The 19896-nt window shown below is 44.2% G+C and overlaps 1 protein-coding gene across 1 annotated transcript in view; it reads left to right on the forward strand.

Moving 5' to 3' along the window:
- The first annotated feature begins 238 nt into the window (after window positions 1-238).
- LOC311059253 (signal-induced proliferation-associated 1-like protein 2) overlaps window positions 239-19896 on the forward strand; it is a 120443-nt gene continuing 100785 nt past the window's right edge. The window contains 1 exon segment of the mRNA XM_084076994.1: window positions 239-370. The gene's annotated coding sequence lies outside the window, so the exon portion shown is untranslated.

Here is a 19896-nt window from a genome sequence, read left to right on the forward strand (position 1 = left end):
GGGGGGGTCCTTGACATGAAAATGTTTAAAAACCACTGGTTTACAAACAACATTAGGAAACAAGCCCAAATAAGCAAGTTAAACTTTAGAAACAAACCCGCAAACAAACGTAACCAAGCGAAGCGACTTTACGGGGGGGGGGGGGAACAAGCCCAAAAGTAGCTTATAATAAGCGGACATGGCAAGCCTGAGTCTGGCGCACTACGTGTTGTCATGATCAGTGTAATAGGTAGTGGATGGATCATACAACAGTCTATTACTACTCAGTGCAGTCGGGAGGCTGAGAGAGCCGCTCTAACCGTTTATTCATCATCAAGGATCATTATATCCACACATTGGTTGTTTGTGGGGAGCATTGTTCACGGTCAAGGTAAGATCCAAGCATATTTTTTCTTTAAAAAAAATAACTAACAAACTGAGAAGAACAAGTCACTGACGCTATGAAGTGTGTTTTATATCTTTCATGTGCGCTCTGAGTGTAGAGTGTGGCTTACAGTAGGAACTTGTGGGGAAATAACGTGTTGTTGTTGGTCTTGTTATTTATGAGATGAGATCACGCTCACACAGAGCACAAAACATGTAATATTGTGTCGGCTAAACCAGTGGGTTTCAACCTTTTTCGCATCAAGGACCAGGACCCCCAAATTGACAAATATTAGCCCAGGGACCCCCATTTGAAAAGATATGCCAGAGACTCAACCATTTAGGTTTATTTGGGGTCCCAATCTACACTGTATCACCGTCATCAGTGTTACTCTGAGAGTGTACGAAATGGAACCAAATGGACCCGTTTGTACACTCTCAGAGTTACAGACATATAAGGGTTAATTTGGTTCCTATTCCTAACTATTAATTTGGCTGGTGACCCCCTGGAACCCCCTCAAGGACCACTGGTTGAAAACCCCTGGGCTAAACTATCCCATGATTTTTTTTAATACCGTTTGCTGTTGGCATCTATTTAGTTCAAGACATATTATGACCTAACCAGATTCAAAACACTTTCTATGGGCATTCATAATAATCATGTATATAGATTTTTTTTTAATTGTTTTAAAAATGTGTTAAATGTTTTAAATTAATTCATTAATCGTATTTTTTTTTATCCAGACAAAAGCAGTGTTATGCCTATTTAGTCACTGGCTTTGATTTCTTATAGTTGTATTTTGGAAACTTAAAAGAGCTCTTCATAGATTTGTTCAGAAATTATCTCTGAACGAAATTTCCCACTGGAATCAATGCTTATTTGAACCAGTAGGGGGCAGTAAAGACATCAATACATCATGCTGCTTGTCATCATGTATAATAAATGTCACCTACACCGGTGGTTCTCAAAGTGGGGTCCGGGGACCCCCAGGGGTCCTTGAGGGGGTTCCAGGGGGTCCCCAGATAAATGATGGATATTTAGGAGCCAAATGGACCCTTATGTGGCTGTAACTCTGAGAGTGCACAAATGGAACCAAATGGACCCTTACGGGTCCATTTGGTTCCATTTGTACACTCTCAGAGTTATGGTATTCCAAAGATCTTGATATTCTTTGAACATTTTTTAATAGTTTTTGACATTTTTAACACCACAAATCTTGTATGGGTTCCGGACCTTGGCACATCATCTATTCAGATGGGGGTCCACGGCCAAATACACATTAATTCAGGGGTCCTTCACATGAAAAAGTTCGAGAACCACTGACCTACACTAGTCCACCATATCTAAAAACTCTCATCTGGCTGTGATGTCATCATATCCAATTGTTACGTGTAGTTTGCCTGCCTAGTAACGTCCAGTAGTTTATTGCTGTGTCAGGAGGACATAATATCCATGGCTAAAATAGTGGTTAAATTATATTACTCAATTGGGGTGTAATACCCTGAGACAATGTTAACAGCCTGTGAAGGGTATATAGGACCATATCTTCAGCAGCATGTGTTGCTCATCGTCAGTAAGTCTGGGCAAAGGGATTTACATGTTTTAATATTGGTTTGGATACTTAAAAAGAGGGATGTCATACGTAATTCCAGGAAGTCTAGGCATACACAGCATGTATCTGACATTATTGTTGGCTGCTGCTGTGGCCTTCCTTAGAACACTGTCTTTTTTTCCCAGGGTTAGTAAACAAGTAGAAACATTGTTTATCTCCAGGAACTACTTTCTTCCTGTAGGAAGCTTAGCTTAGTCTACACAACAATTAAATTCCTAATAAAGGAAAATAAATTGGCCCGTTCCTCGACTGGAGGCTATCACCGGTCAAAACAAGGAGGTGCTTCTCTCAACTCACACAAAACCTTTTTCTTTTCCTTTTAAAGTTTCCTTTACTTCATTTTCTGTAGTCTGGGATTTATGTCCTTGTGGCTTCACAGCTCTCTCATGAACAGACCAAGCACTGTATGAAGTGCTTTCTGCTCCTTGAGTGTTAAAATGAATAAGACACCAGTCCTATTCACACAGGGCTACATGTCTGGCAGAGATTAGTTTTTGATAGGACTGTGCCGTTCTAAGTAGGCACGGGAGTGTTTTAAGATATCCCCAGAATGCTCTTGGCCTGTTTTAGTGTTTAACATATTTTCCTCTAAATGTATGGCTTTACTCCAGCTGTAATTGATCGGCATGTAACAGAGGTAAATACACTATATAAGCCTCAGACTCAACTGAAGGTGAATGAAGAAAAATGCAATGGTGTGGAAAATGTTATTATGCACATGGGATATGCCCACTGTAACTTAAACTTTAATTCATGTTTTGGAATGGATTATCCACATATTTTCTGTACTCAGACACTTTTGTGAACCTTGATTTGAGTGACCTCCATTCAAGAGGTGTCCAGATTGTGTTGATTTGTTATCATTATATCACTCGCATATGATCTAAAACCATATGAACCCTGGCATCCCTATTCTGTGCATGCATGTCGTAATAGGCAAACATTTGGCAAAACTAGGCGAACACTAGGCCAATCTACAAGCTCACAAAGTGATGCGATGCATTGATGATTTTCGATGAACAGATTTGGTGTAGAGGGAAAAAAGGAGAGGGCCAAGTATAAGCCCCTGGGGGACCTCAGTCAGCGAAGTATAGGGTTTAAGTGGCTGTATGGTTGTTTTTAGAATGGCTTTATCCTATTGTTTTAGAATTTCTAGGTTGCTTGCCACCATGGCATGGATATTATCCAGGGGAGAAAACTGTCTCCAGATACTTTAAGGAGGGAATGATCTCCAAATGCTCCCCCATTGCAGTTACCAGATCAAAATAAGACCACATGTGTGGAATGTCTTTACCCAGCGCTGTGAGAGACCTCACTCAGAGCCCTGCACTCTTCAAAGAGACCTTTTGTGAATGGCAACAATGATGACAGAGCCATGGGAACGTCTTTGAATCTGAGTTTGAATTCAGACTAACCTCTGAGGGCTCTCAGGAGAAGAAACAGGTTTTATTCGAGGCAGGAGGAGCAGTACCTTCTGCATGAATAACCAGACAATATCTAAGTGAGCCTGATCGATATGTCGTTCAGAAACAAAAGTTATGTGCTCTGCACAGTGGGTGTGTGGCTGAACAATAAAGCACCTGTCAGGTTTGGTAGAGATACAGCTTCCTGTGACATGCCTGCAGGCTGCTGCAGGGCTGTTTGACTGCAGAGTTGTGTTCAGATATCTCTCACCGACTCACCCCGGTGGGGTTGGAGAGAGAGAGACGCCCCACTAAAGTTACAGTCGTCATCATATCCCATCCATCTCTTGGAAAAAAAAACCACCCCCCCCCACCACCAACCGGGAGCCCAACTTTACTCGACTTCCCAATGTCAATGCAATTGTTTTCATGAGTTCGCTTTTAGCGAACATCCCAAAGTGATTTACAGAGGAAACAAAGGAGGCAACCAGACACCCAATTAAAACGGGAGATGATAAAGCAAGTATTCAAACAAGCGTACAGTACAGAATACTCTAATAATAATTCTACTCAAAATAGTCTAACCAAGTTCGCCAGGCAACGACTTCTATGTCCCCGGTTGCTCCCCATAGTCTGCCTCCTTTCCCACGGTGCTTTGCTTCTGATGTGCTGAGTAGTCATGATGTGGTGCGCACAGTGGGAGAAAACAAGCGCTGAAGGACTTATAGGCCTTGGCCTCGTTGATTCAGCGCTGATGCACTCTTCCCTTTTGTGCCAGAGAGTCACGCCGAGCCGTGCGGTGGAGGACGGCGCGCACCCCTCCCAAACAGATCCCCACACACACACCCCCCTCCCTGCATGTGACTGGGATCAGGAAGCATGGTCTGGTCTTGCTGGCGAGGAGTCACTCACAATAGGCCTCCCGACCAAATCCTGTTGCTCCAAAAGCAGCCAACCAGCAGGCCGGGGGATCACATGCTGCCTGCTCTTGTTGTCAGAGCCCAGGCTCTATCTCTCCTGTGTGTCCTGCCTCTCTTTGTCAGGCTTTGTTTAGATAGCAGTCTGAATTTATGGACCATTTTTTAGCCCACTCATCACTGCCAGGGAAAGCACAGATGATCTGTTGAGACACTGCCAGTGAGTTGTTGTTTTTCTCTTCTTAAACTGGACAGCAGAACGTATAGAACGGGTACAGGAGGTATTGACCCCATGTTTAATTCACCAGTGGTCTGTTTGTGATGGATGTCTGGAGCTTTATAGAGCATCGCTCATGACGGATAGAATGGAGAAAAATGTTGGAAACGGGTATTCTATTTGAAAGGTGAAAGCTAAGGAGATTAAGATCATCTGGGATGCAGCACCACTGGTGTAGACTAGCTTTAACCACTTAAGCCCTAATACTTCGTTCTACGACGGTGTCATGTGGTGAAAATAGCCGATCTGCAAGCTCACAACGGGTTGCATCGAGACCGGTTTTGAGCTTGGCGATCGGCTACTCTCACCAGTGTGAACCACAGGGATGTGTACTGATCTGCAGAACTACCCCATCACCAGAAACGGAAGCCTATCATCAGGGTGATTACATTATACACACACCGGTGTGGTGGTCTGATAGATTACTGAGGGTTTTATTGCTACCAGACCACGGTAGAAATGAAATATGATTACCAGCGCACTCTGACACCTGGACGCTAATTGTAGATTTATACACAGTATTTAGCAGCTCCGCTCTCTTGTTTGTGTTATTATTATGGCCATCCCCTACGAGAGATGAGATATGAGGCAGGTGAGCCACAGTGGGTGTGCTGCGTCCTGGCCCACATTCACAGACTTAACTGGTCCAAGGTCGGGGTAATGGGTTCTCTCGGGGGCTGTTTGGCATTTCTGTCTGCGCTGCACATTATACACGTTCTCATGTGTAATCGTCATTGTGATTGTGAAGATGGCATGTTTAACAGCTTGATCAGGCTCTGGCTTATGCTGTCACGATGCATCAGGGACCAAAGTGGCTGGCGATTGTCCTTTTTTTATAGCTACATGATATTTCCTGTCTTTATGTGCAGCGGACAAATTAGATTTTGTAGGCTCTTGCGTGTAGCTTCAGGGCTTTGATGGATTGCTACCTTTGTGTGTTGGCTTGTTTGTTTGTTTGTTTGTTTGTTTGTTTGTTTCTGTTGTGAATTGCTGTGTGGTTGATTAATCTGACCCTATACGGTGATGTGACTAAGCCTCGGGTGATACTATACGTGGATGTGGACGCAGCAGAACACGGTCTACAGTCAGATGCAATGCTTCTCACTTACGGGGATGTTCTCAGGGGATTTCATTGTGTAGTAGTGGGCATGGGTCAGTATTGCATTTCAACGTTCACGTCACAGGGCCACAAATATCCTGATGAAGCGTATTTGTCCCAGTGTTTATAAAACAATGGGCTTATATTCCATTGATCCAAAATCACTTGTTTTATAGATGTAGCTGCAAAAACACATTGCATTGAACATAAACTTGCTGTTCTGTTACATTTTCACACAAGGGTACACTGAAGATTAATTATATTTTGGAAATGTAACATTGTGTAGAATAGACCGATTATGGTCACTTAATCACACAGACACAATCAGCAGTGTCATAACACCTGCTTTTTACGGCTTGGCTCTTAGGGGGTGAGCCATCTTACAAGATTGTCTGTCAGTCTGTGTGTATGTCTGCGCTGCGGCTAATCTCGCAAACCACTGGACTGGACAGTAACAAATGCCAGTAGGCCAAGGCATTTTTTGTCACTTATTGTGAATATTTCTCTTTTTGAGTGAATATCTCAGATTCACTGTTCCTTCACTGTTGGGCCAGGCTGAGGTCATCAACATGACGTCATCAACATCAGCGATTCACTGACCCAACTTGTATGACAGTGATTCTCAACCTGTGGGCCGTGAGGGTATTGCAAGTGCAAACAACAAACAACACTAAAATCTTAAAGTCATGATATTTTTCCTTTAATACTTCAACTTAAACTGAAAAATGTGTTTTCATTGTGATACCGATAGCAACTTAAATTATACAAAGTTGGTTCCATCGATCGAAGCTGGAACACAATCAATTTATCGATTATTAAATTAAACATGCTCTGAAAATGCATGCAGCCCACCCATCATTCTGACCACTTAACACGGTAGCCGATAGGCTGTTTAGTGCACAGATGCATGATTCCGTGAACACTTTCAAGTGGGCCCTGATCTAGAAAAGGTTGAGAGAGAACCACTGCTGTATGAGGCATACTCTTTCTACACTCTCATGTCTGAGATAGATAGATAGATAGATAGATACAGTGTAGATAGATAATTCAGTTAGTGGTGATGTCCCACTGTCTACACCAGTGGTTCTCAACCAGTGGTCCGGGGACCACCAGTGGTCCTTGAGGGAGTTCCAGGGGGTCCCCAGCTAAATGATGGATAGGAACCAAATGGACCCTTATGGGTCTGTAACTCTGAGAGTGTACAAACTCTCAGAGTACACTCTCAGAGTGACATTGACATTGATTTTGTTATATAAATTGGGATCCCCAAATGGCATTAAATGGAGGTCTGTAGCCTAAATGGATGTCAAACTGGGGGTCTTTGAAATTAAAATAGTTGAGAATCACTGCTAGAGCCGTAAAAATCTTCTCTTACCCTGGCATATCTTTTCAAATGGGGGTCCCTGGGCTAATGTGTGTCAATTTGGGGGTCCTTGACCCAAAAAAGGTTGCAAACCACTGGTCTACACCACTGACCCAGCAGACTGTGTTTGTGCCACGGTAACCCCCCAGAGACACAGTGACTGAGGGTATAGAGCCCCCAAGAGGGAGCTGCTGGGGGGTAGCAGATGGCTTCATGACAGTTAGCAGTCAAACATAGAGATCGTCATCATCTCAGACGACGACCCTGTCAATCTCCGTGATGATGGCCCGCCGTCCCTTTCGTGAAAGGAGGCGGGCAGGGGGGGGCAGGGAAGGGTTAAAAGGTTGCGCCCTCCGATGACCCACTTTGCCATCACGATAATACGAGATTATGCCCAGATTGATACTTAACGATTTACTTTGCTAGTGTTTTGGAGCTTTCAGCACTTGCTAATGGAAAGAGGTTTTGAAGCTCTATTATTGGACAAGGCCATAGGATGGACAACAATTAACCACTTAATCCCTATATAGCCTACTTCAACTCATGACGAATAGTGAAAAAAACGGATGTACAAGATCAGAAGTCGCGTCAATCTATTTTCAGTATTTTCTTTTAATGTTGAAAAGCTTTGAAAATCGTTCACCAGGTTAAAAGCGGCAAAATCATGCATTATATATCAAATTCTAGTAACTTTTGCTCTTCCATATCATGTGACCAGCTTTAGACCAGCTTGGACGATAGTACCGTTTAGATCATGTTCACATAAACCTGTAATGCTAGCCCCCCATCTGCTCCAAGCTCTATCCTACACACACACACACACACACGCACACGCACACACACACACACACACACACACACACACACACACACACACACACACACACACACACACACACACACACACACACACACACACACACACACACACACACACGCGCGCGCACGACTGATAGACAGAGCCCCATGATCTTTAGTCTGGCTATACCTTTTTATTTTTCCAGTCTTTTTGAGAATGTGCGCCATCATTATGAATGTCGCTGACAGTTTGAAGATTTAAGAGCCTCCAACATGTGATTGCTTTTGTCATGAATGTTTTATTACTTTAATAAATTTGATTTGTGGCAAAATCATGATCCTTAAGAGTATTACACAGCAGAGCTTAGCTGTGGGCGTATTGTGTGTAGACTGAGACTCATGAGACTATGGTCTGTATCTAGTATTTTTCTTTATCTTATTTTCAAAGGAGAGATTCATGTTCCCAATGTGGACATAGTGGTTTTCCTTAGGTCTCTCTTTGTGATCCTTTTGCTGCGAAATCTGCTGTGTGGTCAACAGAGCAAACACCACTTGTCAGAGCCACGAGCAGAGGGGAGGCTCGCACTTTGTCTTACCGGGCCAATCATTAAACAATGTCAAGTCGTGGGGCACACTGTTAGCTGACTGACTGGACAATGCGTTTCTTCCTTTTGGTTCGATTCCAGCTCGAGAGACCTGCGGTGTGCATCCCCCACTCCCTCAAATTCCCATCTCTCTTCTATAAAGTACTGGCCCAAAATTATATACATTAAAAAATAGGTTTCCTTTGCCATGCATAATGGATTTGCCATATCCAAGCCTGTAGAAAAACGTGTCCGCGAAGATGAATCATTTCCACGGCTTGTGTTTCCTTTGGGACTCATTAGTGTCCATATCAGGAATGTTGGGGAAAGGGCAGCAAAAAGTTGCTGACCCTCCCCTGCATGTTTTGTCTACATGTCTGTCACTGGGCCTCAATAGAGAGAATGAAGACTGGGGGGCGGTCATTAACCCCCGGGACACTGGGTGCAGGGACCGGCGGTGACCCAGGGGGTTAACTCTCGCTTGTGTTCCAGACAATTGGGGCGACTAACCTCCCCAGTCCCTGTCAGGCTCCAATAGGAGATAAGAAGGGATTTGGTGAGTGCCAGAGAGCGCATACCTCCTCCCTACTGTAGCGAAAAGCAAAGGGCCCTGTCTGAATGGGCAGACAGGGCTGGGTGTTGATGATGGCAGTTTTCTGAGCCAAGATAGCATGCCTTTATGAATCTGACTCCCTCGCTCTTTCAGTCTCTCTCTCTCTCTCTCTAAAAGATAGTTGCAGTGAATGATCACACTGGTCTCATGTAGCCAGACGATCCACTGATATGTCTGGGGAAATCTAAATTCAATGAATGGGGCTTGCTGGAGAAAACCAATGCTAACACATTTACACCCGCTGCTTTGAAAACCAATCCTGATACCATCCCGTGTGTAGGACCGCCTTTAACCCATTGAGACCTGAAGCCGATTCTACATGTATTTTTATATATGTATTTGGCCGCCGACCCCCATCAAAATATTTTGTTCCAGGGACCACCAGAAGCAAAGATTTGAGTTAAAAATGTTCGCTTTAAAAATATATATATTCAAAGATTTGCACACATTTTCACGATTTCTCAAAAATAGCAGATCTACAAGCTTGTAGCGCGGCACTCGGTGCCGCGCTATGAGCTTGTATATCTGCTATTTTTGAATAGCCTAAAGTGTAAAATAATGCTTTTTAGCTCAAATCTAAAAATGACACAGTTCCAGGTCTTAATGGGTTAAGTCTTTGCATTGGTTCTGAAGCGGTTATTTTTCTTTTTTTCCCCTTTCAAATTGTTTCCATGCACCCGGATTTAGCCCACATTGAATTTAGATGTCACCAGACGTACTGTATCAGTAGGCGGGGATCTCTGATCCTCTGGTGACACGAGACGCCGGTGCCAATAATGCGCATTTAGAAAAATCATGTTTCACATGAAACGTAGACTAACTAATGTATGTAAAGTACCAGGCGGGCACAATGGCCCGGCATGCACAAATCATGTCATTGAGTGTCGAATGGACTCTTGAGTACGCCAAGGAACAATCACCCGTTTGATGAGTTGTTTTAGAGTACAAAAGTATGCTGACTTGTTTCTTTTAGAGGTTGATTGTAATTAACGAGTCAAATGGAGCAGAGCCGTGACAGATGTGCCATAATGTGCTCACTACCATTGTGTGTGTGGGTGTGTGTCTGTCTGGATCTGTATGTATATGTGCGTATATGTGCGAGTGTGCGCGTGTGTGCGTGCGAGCGCGAGTACATGCATGAACCAAGCCATTGGGGTATTGCTGCCGGAGCCAGTATCCTTCACCTAACCTCTGCAGCTATACACCCACCCATGGCAGACAGACAATGCACTGCAGTGCTTTCTCATTGTTATTGCGCATAAGTTCATGTAGCAATTAAATTTAGCCTTATCTGCAGGATTATTTTTGATAGACATTAGGCTGTACAACAGAGTTTGAAGATAGAATTATAAATAAACACATAAAATACACAATTATTTGCCTATTGGAAGTTACAGCCTCCATCCAGAGCAATGTTGGATGGAGGTGTAATGTGTATTGACCAATTCCACACCCCAAGTATGACGTAAGTGTAAAATGCCAGCCGTGTGACTATTTATTATTATCATTATAGGTGTAAAACTACCACAAAACAAGGGGCTTTAGTTGTTAATCCTGCGCTGTCCGGTGTGCGGTGGTGTTGTTGTGAGGTGGAATGCTCTGCATTGTGACACACATTGAGGGGAAAGTTCATTTTTTTCGGCATATCGACCTTTGACAGGAAGGAAGGAACTCTCCCCTAAACAGTCTTTTTTTTGTATCAATTGTGAGAAAGTGTCTGTTTTGTGTTCGGTTCTTTCATGTCGCCAGCTCGCTGTCATGAGACAAATTAGAAAGTGTGGTAAGGCCTGTGTTCTGTCATTGTCTTAAAAAAAAAGAAGAAACAACAGAAAAAGCTGGCAAAACAAGGAGCCTTGAGGATGTTAGTCTTATTTGCTTTTCCTTGGGTTCATAAATCAGACCACAATGGGGATTTCTCACGCTACAAATTCAGCTTATTTATTGGTGGTTAATTTGTCAGGGTAGTCACCTGATCACAGAACTTGGGCAATAGTGCAAATAATCATATTCCCATAAAAAATAATGCTCTGCTGTTATAGCGGTCTGACATTGTGGAGGATTGCAGCTCATTAAAAATTGTTCCTTCCCTTGACAGCTACATAAAGAAAAAAAAAACATTCTTAGGGGAATAAAACAAGACAGAGTCTAATAACAGCATGGCTACCCTGTGCAATTGAAAAGGTTTTCAGACAGTTTGCTAAATTAATTAGCAACTGGCTTGAAGCCCCCTACATATAGCTATTTAACCCATATATTAAAATGTCAAATGAAAACATTTCCTCCAGTCTCTGTACTGCAGTGGGAAATTAGCTTTCCTTACACAGGGCAACAGTGTGCATCTTGAACAATGCATACATATCAACAATGTGCTAATGTGCTAACATGAGCTTTGTGTGCTAACATTGATCATGTTGCCTACAGCGCTTGGCCAGGTGGTTCACTTGTACGCAGGTAGCAGTGTGAGTACAGCCTAGCTATTTAATCTATGCAATAACCCAGGCCATGCTGGGTACTGATAGACAGTACTGAAGTCATAGTACTGAGTACTGACGTACAGATACCTGATGTCACAGACTGGCCTCCAAATACTTTGTGCCTGAAACCTGAACAAGCTGCTTATTGTCAGCTTGTGTCTGATAAGGCAGCTATTAGACTACCGTTTAAGCTTCAGTATGCATCCTCACAGGTGGGTTATATATGCTACTCCCATTACTTGCTGTTATCAAAGGCATGTTGGTTGGTGTGATGTTCTCAAACAGGACTGAGTGAAGGGAAGCTACTATTTGTACCCTGTAACCCCTGTACTGTGTATTAGGCATTAGAGTGGAAGGGAAGGCTGAAGATAGGAGCTACTGTATACTGCCCTGTGTCAGGCCAGGCCTTTCTCTTTGGATGGATGAATGGAGGCATAGCAGTCAGTAGCAGCAGTATTATATGTTTAAAGAACAGCAAAGGCCCAGCCAAGCAGAGCTAATGGTAAAGCCAAGGTAGTATAGAGCCTCCTTCTATTTATTTTCTTCCTGTTTCCTTTTGCGACATCATTTGAAATCGCTTTCCTTTTATTCGATTTGTAAAGGACGTGGACTGGGGAAGATAATGATCTGGACTGGCAGTGGCCCTGATTCCTCTGTAATCTCATTGTCTGTCAATGCAGAGCAGATGAACAGCGGCCCCCGCTCCTCCTCCAGGACGTTTGGAGTTTAGGGGGGAGGCTTGTTAACAACATGTGACAGAGTGGTTGCTTGTGTTTTTTGTACGGGACTCTGGCCTTGAAGAAGAGGAGGGCTAGAGTCTAGACTAGAGTGAGATTACATAACACATCCTGCCTATTCTAACAATGTCCCACACACACAGCATGTTCAAATCTGAATCACAACCAACTAACTTCTGACTAGCAGTGTTTACTGAGATCATTTCAGCTGCGTTTTGAAATGTAAACTGGGCTACATGGCACCCCAGCTACAGTATGCGATGTGCTGCCTGGGTCTGGGCCAAACCACTACGCCCAGCACTACTGTGTATGGGAACAGCCAGCGGTTATATGATTGCAATGCCCTCAGCTGTTTCACTCTGAAGATTATTTTTATTTAGGGTATACGTGTTCAAAACATTTGTTTTCTTCCCAAAAACCTTAAAGTTAACTGCCCGCTCACTGACAGATGTTTCAGTCAGGCCTGACGTGTTTTGTCAGTCAACCGAACGCTGCATGTTGCAGTTTGACACAAAGATCAGTCTTCATTTGGTTGGTTCTTTCTCACGTTTCCATCAGGTCGCACACAAAGATAGTATAGGCAATGACATCAAACCTTTTCTGATGGTGAAAAGACAGGCAGAAAAAGGTTAATTGTTTGCTGTCGTTTTTTGCTTTAATTGTCAGCTAAAGGCAGTCTGAGACTGCAGGGGTCCCTGAGCTGCTTTCCTCCATTTCTCCTGACAATCCCAATAGAGCCAACTCCCTGGCTGGCTGCATGGCTTCCAGAAGCTTACCGCTACAATGCATACTGTAGTATACGCAATCATGAGTGATCTCTGAAGTAAAATCATGAGGGGATTGCTTTATGCCAGTGGTTCTCAAACTTTTTCATGTCAAGGACCCCCAAATTGACACTCATTAGCCCGCGGACCCCCATTTGAAAAGATATGCCAGGGACCCCCGATAAGAGAAGATTTTTTTACGGCTCTAGCAGTGATTCGCAACCATTTTAATTTCAAGGACCCCCAGTTTGACATGCATTAGGGCTACGGACCCCCATTAAATGGCATTTCTATCACTTGGACCCCAATTTATATAGTAAAATCTATGTTAATTTAACTCTGAGAGTGTACAAATGGAACCAAATGGACCCGTTAGGGTCCATTTGGTTCCATTTGTACACTCTCAGAGTTACAGACCCATAAGGGTCCATTTGGTGCCGAATCTATCATTTAGCTGGGGACCCCCTGGAACTCCCCACTTTGAGAACCAATGCTTTATGCAATATGGTATTGATGTGTCTCTGTCTCTGTCATATTTTATTTGGTTAGCAATCATGCTCTGTGGGGGTATTTCAAGGTCAGAGGGACGATGCTCTCTATCTCTGTGACCTGACATGGGATCTTTCCTCTTACCCAGCGGACATTGATACCGCACTGCTAATAGAGCAGATTTACTTAGTCTTTAACTTATTTAGCCAGAACATGTTCAGCCTGGGGGTAAGGGACCAGGTTATAGCCTTTTTGTATCCGATTCAATCTGGAGATCCTAAATCCAGCTAAACTTGCTGAATGCGTTTCTCTCTCTCTCTCTGCACGTCCAAAATTTGAGTCAATCTATTCCGCATGACGTTCTTTACCTACAAGATTAGTGCGCCTGAAAACGGAACGTACAGCAGGCAGTGCTGCCCGATGCGCTCTGTAAACAGTAAACACTGCCATCTTCCTGACATGCGTTTACGCCTGCTGCAGCTCCGAGATAAGAGCGCCGGCAATAAGGAAATCTGGGCTTATTTGGGGCACTGTTGTTAAGCAGGGCCAGCTTGGCGATTAAGGACAGACTCCTTCCCACACTCATTTCTCATCTGGCGTCTGATCTCTGCTTGAGCGTAGTGGAAATTACATTAATGGTGCTAACTCCAGATGCCCTTATGTGCCTCCCTCTGAATTACATAAATATTAATGCACCAGGACTCCCGTGTGCATTTGCCAGTGGGGTTCTTCGACGGGAATATCGTGTTGCTAGAGATAGAGCAGTCATATAAGCTTCTTGTTACTGTCAGAGACTGTTCCGTTAGTAGGCTACCCCTCCTCCCAGCCCATATTGGAATATCTCATCAGATCGTTAGCCCTGGCGGATTGCAGAGGTCAAGGGTTGCTCAATCTTTGGGGGCCTCATGTCAGGTCGGATGAGTGCACTTGGCTCCTGGTGGATGGGATGAATTCATCCGCACTCATCTCCCCGGACACTTCTCCCCATTTGGCATGGGGGGACGGGGGGTGTCTGAGGGGGGAGGGGGTGTAAGGAGAACCGGAGTGGTGGAAAACAGCGAGGGCAGATGTACAGTAAGAGGTGGGAAAAGGAGCAAATATGAGCGACTGGCTGTGCCAATGCATTCATCATGTCCCATTCCTTCACTCGACGAGACCCGCGGCCAGGGGTATGTTCAATATGGGGCTGGGGGGGGTGCAGGGGCATGATGGGTAATGGAACAGAAGGGAGTGGGGAAATAATCAGCCGTGACAGGTTGGCTGGAGGCAGGGGTGGATATGGCAGCTGGTTCATCTCTAAATCATTGAGATTAAAGGTCCGCTGTTGAGTGGCGAGGGGGGTCCATGCTACAGACACAGGGTTGATATGGACAACAGGTCCCTGGCCTGCATCTCTGACCTTGACGATTTAGGGTCTCACATCGTGCTGCTGTATACACAGACTTTGGCATTTCGTGGGCCTTATCTTTCCACAGTGGATGAATAGCTGACTATTGGGGTTTTGAAAGGACACCGTAAACAGGCCATTTTTTACTCTAGAGCTAAATTAGTATGCTGGATTTTTACTGTGTGCGTGTGTGTGTGTGCCGTGAGTACATCGATGTGTGGGTGGCTCTTAGTGGGAGGTTCTAGTCTTTGACACCCTCTTTTGCTGTTCCACCTCCCTGCTGGAACACACCCTGTTGCATACCATACCACACCATACCATACCATGCCAGCTGCAGCTGTTGTGTCTTGCTGCTGCTAAAGATGCAAAAAATTCCACTCACTCTGCAATTAGAGCTACGCTGAATAGCCGACTTAGCTGTGTGTCCAAAGAATGCACTTTGGTCCCCCTTTCTACACTTCCGAGACCGCTTGGTAAATTGAAACCGATGAGATAGAGTCATGAATAAACCAGTCCGTCCCCCGTCCGTCCGTCCCCCCTTCCCTGCCTCCCAGTTGACAGATTGTGTTTTTTTGTGCACAAGCTGCTTCTTGTGATGCGCCGTTACCCCGGTTCAAGAAACCCAAGGAGTGGAAAAGGGGGCTCATTGATGGGGTGGGTTTCTCACGCCTGACTGAGAATGTTCGCTTTCCAGCAAGTCAAGTGGTGCATTGTGAACCCAACCAAAAGAAATGCAAATATATGGTAGCAGATGTACTTCTTCTTTTCTCTCCATTTTGTGAGCAGGAATAATGCTTAATTTTTATACCCTGTCGTACGGCGGTGTGGTGCGCCTGAAAATAACAGATCTGCAAACTCGCGTCGCACCGCGGTGTGAAGCATTGTAGAGCTTGTAGATTGGCTGTTTTCAGCGCGCGACGCCGTCGTACGACGATTTATAACGATCAGGCTTTAATCCCTCACTTGGGCGCACACACACCCCGGGCGTGGGGCTGCGGTGTTAACAAGGGAAAAGCCATGTCACCCCTGGCACACGTGATGATGGCTGCCCGCCTCTCTGGGGCTGTCTCTCAATACAGCTAGATGCTCAGGAAGGATAAATGGAGGCTTTTGTGCCCTTTGCCAGGGGGGAGAATGACACAATGAAGGACACACACAGAGCAAGGTCCTTTCCAGAGAAAAACAAGCTAATAGCAGCATTTTCTGTGGGCCCCCTCTTCCTCGTTCTATTCTCTCTCTCTCTCCTTCACTCTCCCCTTCACTCCTTCGCTTAAGACTTTTTCTCCTCCGCGTGAGAACTGAACCTTGCTCCCGTAATGTTTCCATAAACGGGATGAGGGAATGGAAATAACTCGGACCATTTCCCATGCACCCCCCACTACACATACACACACACACACACACACACCCGCGCGCACACTACTAACGCTGTCTTTACAGGGCCGTGGACAGTACTTAGGCACACTTCCCCTAATGATGCTCACTGTTTTACTTAACTCTGAGCTGCTGCAGCGGAGCTTAGCCTACATTTAAGCCGTCTCTGTCCGCCAGCCCAGGGCAGCCTTAACAAGGCAGTGCTACCGCTAGTATATATACCTCATCATCAGGCTTTACTGGGCTCATTCCCTGAACAGCGCTACTGTTAAAACTGGATGGACGACGTCAGATTTTTTTTCTTCTTATTTTTTCGTAGTGCTACTGTGCGTTGGCAAACATAGGCCGGTAGACGCCGGCGCAACAGTGATACACTTGAAGTCGCTAGATATCAGTCTTTCTCCCACTATAATCTACATTCTCATGTTGTTACATAATACATTTCTGTCCTCTTCCACCATTGCTCATTTCCTTCCCTCGCTGTACTTTTTCCCTCCCTGGCTTTTGATTGATTGATTGTAAATTTTATTAGGCAAAAGAATGTAAAACAACACAGTTACATTTATAATGCTTTTGTCTAAAAGGTCTGGCCAAAAAAGTCCTTGCGGGCTTGTTTCCGTTGGGGTCCTTCCGTTGGCTGTCCCCATTTCTTTTCTTTTTTGTATTTTTGTCCTCCCCTGTTCACTCATCTGCCACTCATCACTGACTTGTTGATCTTGGCACGTCAGTTGTCGTAACTGTCCTACAGTGGCTGTCTGGGGGGGTTTTGCGTGTGTGTTTTGCATGTCGGTTTTCTGGCTACATCTGCGGACCATCCTGCCAGAACCGGCCAATCTCTCTCTCATGTGGGCGGGTGGCCTGGAGCAGATGTTTTTGATGCCACTTGCAGGGGGAAAGCTTTGAAAGTGACTCCCATCTAAAAAAAAAAAAAGAGAGAGATGCCAGCTGCATGACAAACCAGAGCAGGCAAGTTCTCATGAATGCTGTCGGAGCCGTTCCTCTCCGAGTATACGGGAAGCGTGGGGGGGGGGCCTGTGGAGAATAAGGAGAGTTTTCACTTAATCAGGCCGTTCCCTTCGGAGATCTTCATTAATTACAGGAGGAAATTGCGGTGGTGGAACATAAGCTCCAGATGGCCACAGTCCTCACTGTGAAGAAGTTGTTTTTCTGTTGTTGTTGTTGTTGCACTAGTTGTTTTTCATTTTGGGCTACACTTATAATCCATGTTTTTGAATCCAGTCTCTACACCTCTTACTGCGATGCTGCTGTGACAACTGAATATCCCTCGGGATCTATCTATCGATATATCGATCGATGTATTGATTGGTCGATCGATCGATCACGCTCACGTCGTTCACTTGCTGATACACAGTAAATCCATATGTTCATTTAAGAGTGTTCTGTACAAATGGAACCAAATGGACCCATGAGAGGTCCATTTGGTTCCATTTGCACACTCTCAGAGTTACGAAGGCATAAATGAACACTGCAAAAATGTTACTTGAGTAAAAGTACAAAAGTATTGGCATCAAAATATACTTAAAGTATCAATAGTAAAAGTACAAAAATGTTTGAAAATAGCAGCTCTACAAGCTCACAACGCGTCGCATTGCGACGCGTTGTGAGCTTGTAGATCGGCTATTTTCAAATAGCCTATGTATAAAATAGGGCTAAAGTGGTTAATGTATGTTTTATAATGTAATCAATTATATCGGCAAAGTAACTACTAACTAAAGTTTTCAAATAATTGTAGTGGAATAAAAGTGCAATATTTGCCTCTGAGATGTAGTGGAGTACAAATACTTCAAAATTATACTTAAGTATTGATTGATTGATTGATTTATTGAATATTTTATTAGGCAAAAAAATTTAATGTTAAGTACAGTACTTAAGTAATTGTACTTAGTTACTTTCCACCACTGCTGTTCTGTTTCTTAGTACCCTATAGCTCCTTCTAGCCAACCTCGCTGTGAGCATCTGGATTTAAAATGCACTAGTATCAACGTATCAACTTTTCCTGGCTTCCTGACTGCCTGCCTGCTCCTACAACACCCATCCGTTGAAGCAGCAGCACCCCTGTGTTGGCACGCAGGACAGCGCCTCCTGCCAAAAGCTCCCAATGAAAAAGCAGCACGCTAGCCAGTGATTATTATTCGCGTGCTAATTTTAGACCCTCCGAACGTCAAAAACCCTCATTATCTAGCCCCGGCGTGTATGAAAGACGTCATCCGTGCTGCGTACAGCTAAGCTGGAGCTGGATCCACACAGCATTATGTGGGTGCCAACCTTTTCGCCCTGCCACGGTTGGAATACGCTTGTATGCTGTGGTGGTTGGTAACACTGCTGCAGTTCTTGTTTCTTGTTGATCCCTAACCCAATGAGACCTGAAGCTGATTCTACATGTCTCCTAAATCCCAACAGTTTTCTGAAAAACTTATGTTAGTTTATCAGTGGTGCTCAATCTTTTTCATGTCAAGGACCCCCAAAATGTATAGGTATTTGGCCGCGGACCCCCATCAAAATATGTTGTTCCAGGGCCCCCCAGAAGCAAAGATTTGAGTTAAAAATGTTCGCTTTAAAAATATACATATTCAAAGATTTGCACACATTTTCATGAAGTTTCAAAAATAGCAGATCTACAAGCTCGTAGCGCGGCACTCGGTGCCGCGCTATGAGCTTGTATATCTGCTATTTTTGAATAGCCCAAAGTGTAAAATAATGCTTTTTAGCTCAAATCTAAAAATGACACAGTTCCAGGTCTTAATGGGCTAATCATGGTTTGTGCCCTGCATGCTCAATTATGTAATGAAAGACTATGCATGGCAGAAAGTAAATAAACAATGCAGACAGTCGCTTGCTGCTTCTTTTCATGAGTTCTATGAACCGCTTTGTAGTGATCGCTCATCAAAACAAACTTTAACTTAATTTCCATTGCACTAGTGCCTGTTTAGTTTTTTTTTACCTTGCATGCAGGGCACAAACCATGATTAGGGATCAACAAGAAACAAGAACTGCAGCAGTGTTACCATTACAGCATATACTGTACAGCGTATTCCAACCGTGGCAGGGCGAAAAGGTTGGCATCCACCTTTTTTGCATGCCTGAGGCCGCTTCTACAAATGCCATCTAAAATCAGTAGTTCTCACACTTTCAAGATTTTTCAAAAATGTTCAAAAAATAGTAGATGTACAAGCTCGCAGTGCGGCACGAAGTGACGCACTGTGAGCTTGTAGATCTGCTAATTTTGAATAGCCAACGCTGGGGCAATCTGGGAACCCAGAACTAACTGAAAATGAAAAACAGCGACCTCTGCTGTTTGTTCTATCTCAGTTAGCTCTGGGCGGAAGAAAACGCAGAACACGTGCGCAAGGAAACCAGGGTTTTTGGTCTGCCTTCACCGCTCCCCTTCCGGGTGGTACGACTATGTTTTCATTCCCACTAACAATATTTCTACACGGAACACTAACACCACTTCAACCAGAGAACATGGATGGTTTTGGTTATAAGCCCACTTATTTCTATGATGAAAGAGCAAGTTAAAATGTGAATATCTTTCCGTGGTTTTGTCTGCTCCGCGGACGCTATTGTTAAATTAGTTTTGGTTAGTTTCGAGGGGGGAAGGATCGACGGACACGTGAATC

Source organism: Gymnoscopelus microlampas, assembly GCF_963454915.1.
Source record: "Gymnoscopelus microlampas genome assembly, chromosome: 13".
Taxonomy (NCBI): Eukaryota; Metazoa; Chordata; class Actinopteri; order Myctophiformes; family Myctophidae; genus Gymnoscopelus; species Gymnoscopelus microlampas.